The following is a 916-nucleotide window of genomic DNA, read 5'->3' on the forward strand; positions in this document are numbered from 1 at the left end:
CATCTGTCTTTTCCTTATGAGCCACCAGACCTGGGTGAACGAGAAAAGCCATATCAGGCAGAGGGAAGCCCTGGGAGCAAGGGTTCCAACGCAGGGGCCGCCTAGGGCTGGAGGGGTGGAGACACAGCCCCACAGTACTCTTCCCCCAAGCCCGGGCCGCAGAAGCAGGGGCCGTCTAGACAGGGGCCTGTCTGCCTCTCCTTCAGGGACTCTGTGATGGGGGCAGGAACCCTTGTGTTTGGGGCCAGAGGGAACTCATACCTCAGGGAGCAGCCTGGTAGAGAACTGGCTGGGAGGAAAGACTGCCCCAGCCCTCCACCAAATCCTGACGTGCTCGCCTTGGTGGCCAAGCTCAACATCGGACGTGGTTGTCCCTCCCAAGGGGCAGGGTGCTCATGGTTCAATGGGGAGGCCAAACACAGAAAAGGTCAGCAGGATGTGAGTGTGTGGTGAGCTGATTGCCAGGAACCAGGCAGGGGAAACTAAGGAATGGAGAAATGGCAGTTGGAGGACGAGTCAAGTGGAGGCCCAGGGAGGAAGATAGGAATCTGGGCTTGGTTGACTTGGTAAGGCCTCCCAAGGGGAAAAGACAGGGAATTACGTGTTGCGGGTGGGGGATGGGAGAGGGGCTGCGGATCTGACGGAAAGACCAGAAGGAGGACTGCCTGCAGGTGTGGGTGCTTACGTGGGGAGGGGCCAGCCCCACGTGGCTGGAGCAGAACCATGTGTGGGCACATGAAGAGGCATGCAGTCAGAGGAACCAGGTGAGTTGGAGGGTGCGCAACTTGTGAACCTGAGACTGGAGCTGGGGCCTAGCCTGAGTCCCTTAGTTGAGTTCCTAGCCCTGTGGCTGAAATAAGCAAAGTGGATAAGAACCCCTCAAATGTGAACGATTATTTTACATTATAGGAGTTCT

The sequence above is a fragment of the Pongo abelii genome, chromosome 7, assembly GCF_028885655.2.
Source record: "Pongo abelii isolate AG06213 chromosome 7, NHGRI_mPonAbe1-v2.0_pri, whole genome shotgun sequence".
Classification (NCBI taxonomy): Eukaryota; Metazoa; Chordata; class Mammalia; order Primates; family Hominidae; genus Pongo; species Pongo abelii.